This window comes from Ostrea edulis, chromosome 5 (genome assembly GCF_947568905.1).
Source record: "Ostrea edulis chromosome 5, xbOstEdul1.1, whole genome shotgun sequence".
NCBI classification, from domain to species: domain Eukaryota; kingdom Metazoa; phylum Mollusca; class Bivalvia; order Ostreida; family Ostreidae; genus Ostrea; species Ostrea edulis.
The window spans coordinates 12462502-12466042 of record NC_079168.1 but is presented as its reverse complement, the minus strand read 5'-3'; positions in this window follow the sequence as shown (position 1 = coordinate 12466042).

Sequence of the window (3541 nt, the reverse complement as noted above, 5' to 3'; positions counted from 1 at the left end):
CATTAATCTTTTTATTGCAGTCTGAAATGTACATGTATTGGTAAAATCTTGGACAAAAGGCAATTGAAATACCCCTTTATTCATTGGGTCCTGCCTTTAGTCATGTGCACTAGCAGTTTTCGGGACTTTAGCTCACCTTTTGCCTGTCTGTAAACTTTCCACCTTCCTTCTCTCGAACCTCTGAGCCAATTTCAATCAAACTTGGCACTAATCCTCCTTGGATGAAGGGGATTAAAGTTAGTTTGGATGAAGGGTCATGCTCCTGTCAACGTGTTGATAATCGTGCAAGAAAAGGCAAAATAGGATGGGGTTCAAAACTCTTTTCAAAAACCACTGGACCAGAAAAGTTGAAATATACTTTAAAGCATCCTGATAGTGTCGAGTGTTGATTCAAGGTTTTTTTCTTCAAATCATACAACCTGCCCCCAGGGGTAGGGTGGGGCCACAATAGAAGATCGGAGTTTTACATGCTGAGGGGAAATCTTCTCGAGAATCACTGGACCAGAGCAGTGGAAATTTACATGAAAGCTTCCTAACAGTACAGATTCCAGTTTCAGGCTTTCAAGCGGGCCCTTATTTTTCTACAACAGCCCTTATTTTCCTTATTTAAGCTTTAGAATCCTAAAATAGCCCTAGTTTTTTGTTGAAATTCCTACATTTTCAAAGTTTAGATAAATTTGAAGTGTTGAAATTTATTAAATTTAGTCTTTCAGAAAATGAATATGTTGATTAAATGTACATCTCAGAAGACATCTTGATGGTTATCAGCTATATTCAGCATTGATTGTGAGCAATGGGAGTCCACCTGAATTATATCGTGGTTTGTGCTGAATGCCGAATATGGCTGTTGATGACCACTGGTATGATCTTCTGAGTAGGTAATTAGTTTTTTGTATTATTGCTCTTGCAAATGGTGAGTAAAACATTTTTTCTTTCCAATTGATTTGTAAATTTAACCCTTATTTTTGTCTAAAAATCCTAAAAGAGGTCCTTTTTTTGTGTGATAATTTTGCCCTAAAAATGGCCCTTATTCTTTGCAAAATGTCACTTGAAAGCCTGCAGTTTGTAAAAATCATGGTTCCTGGTGAGGGTGGGGCCGCAGTAAGGGGTCAAAGTTTATATGAGAATAAAGAAAGATATAAAAGTAGCAGGGTCACAATAAATCAAATCCAAATTTACCCCAAGTTGTGTGCATTCAAGATTTTTATATCCCTATAACTATATGTCTGTCTGAAACTAACCTTGATCATAACTTGAATAATATGAGTGATGGGGATTTCATATGCACATCCCTTGTGACATGATGTAAAAATTTTAACTGTGGCCCAGGCCTGGGATAATTGTAGTGTAATGACATCCATTTTTCAGTGTAATGGGCCACTCTGGCATCACAAGTAATGTTAATGTAATGCATTACTTGTAGAAAATATACTGTAATGCACATTACATTTACATTACTTAAAATACTTGATATTTTGGAGGTTTAGATTAATTCATCATATTAGTGATTGACTTTTAAATCTTGTGAACAAAAAGACCAGACAGATGTTCTCTGAAAGATGAAATCTTGATGACAACCAAATGCAATAAATAACTTGGATGTGTTTCCTAACATTATTTTGTATGCTTGTATTACTGTATACTTTTTAAAAAATTCATGAATCAATATTAAGAAATAATTTTTCTGTCATTTATTTAATATCAATATGTTATGTGTAATGTAATGCATTCAATTTCAAAATGGGGGTAATGGTAATGTCAAATTTTCTACGTAACTGTAATGTATTGCAATGTAATTGACCCTAGGCTGGTGTGGCCTTGGGGTTTAACCTACTTTTAAAAAACTATTTCATGGTGATGGGGGGGGGGGGGGAATAAAACAAAAAAATTGAAAGCTTGTATCACTCTTTCAATGGTCAAATCATTCTTCATACAAGGTGTTTAAATGAGCCATTAAATAAAATTTTAATGTAATGAGCCACCTTTAAAGATTTTTTTTTCAATCTTTATGCCCATGACAAATTCCAATGGGTCCTGACATATTGTTAACTGAACATGAATTCAAATTACATGGGGTTGCCTCAACACCAATATGACTGACACGACCTTCCTGTTCTGGGAGAAGGTCATATAAATCATGGTATCAAATGAAAGGGCTTGCTATTAGAAATCTATATAATAAATATGAAAGATCATGAAATATTGAATAGGTCAGGATTAATTTTAAACACCCGAGTTACCTTGGCCCATATCTGAAGACTTTCCATATATATTTGCATGTAAAACCTTAGTCCATATTGTGACCCCAACCTACCCCTGGAGGCCATGATTTTTACAAACTTTAATCTGCACTATGTCAGGAAGCTTTCATGTAAATTTCAGCTCTTCTGGCTCATAAGAAGAAGATTTTTAAAGATTTTCCCTATATATTTCTATGTAAAATTTTGATCCCCTATTGTGGCCCCACCCCCGGGGGCCATGATTTGAACAAACTTAAATCTGCACTATGTTAGAAAGCTTTCATGTAAATATCAGCTTTTCTGGCTTAGTGGTTCTTGAGAAGAAGATTTTTAAAGATTTTTCCTATATATTTGAATGTAAAACTTTGATCCCCTATTGTGGCCCCATCCAACCCCAGGGGCCCCCATGATTTGAACAAACTTGAATCTGCATTATGTCAGGAAGCTTTCAGGTAAATTTCAGCTCTTCTGGCCCAGTGGTTCTTAAGAAGATTTTTAAGTGACCCCACCTTATTTTTGTGATTATCTCCCCTTTGAAAGAGACATGGCCCTTCATTTGAACAAACTTGAAAGCCCTTCACCCAAGGATGCTTTTGGCCCAGGTTGGTTGAAATTGGCCCAGTGGTTCCGGAGAAGAAGTCCAAAATGTGAAAAGTTTACAGACGGACGGACGACGGACAAAATGTGATCAGAAAAGCTCACTTGAACCTTCGGTTCAGGTGAGCTAAAAAGAGGCCCATGGGTCACATCGCTTATCTGAGTTGCCTTGGCCCATATTTAAAGATTTCCCCTATATATTAGCATGTAAAACTTTGACTGCTTTTGTGGCCCCAACCTTCCCCCAGGGGAACATGATTTTTAACAAACTGGAATCTGCACTGTCATGAAGTTTCATGTTAATCTTTCTGGCCATGTGATTCTTCATCAGAAGATTTTTAATGATTCTCCCTATATATTTGTATGTAAAACTTTGATCCCCTATTGTTGCCCCACCCTACCCCCTAGGGCCACAATTTTAACAAACTTAAATCTGCACTGTCAGGAAGTTGTTATATAAATGTAAACTTTCGTGGCCCAGTGGTTCTTGAGAAGATTTTCCCTATATATTTGTATTTAAAACTTTGATCTCCTATTGAAGCCCCATCTTACCCCGGGGCCATGATTTTAACAAACTTTAATTTGCACTATGTCGGGAAGCTTTCATGTAAATTTGTACTTTCCTGGCCCTGTGGTTCTTGACAAAATCACATGGCCTCTCACCTCTGTCGGCGTGGGTTCGAATCCTGCTCACGCCTGTAAGT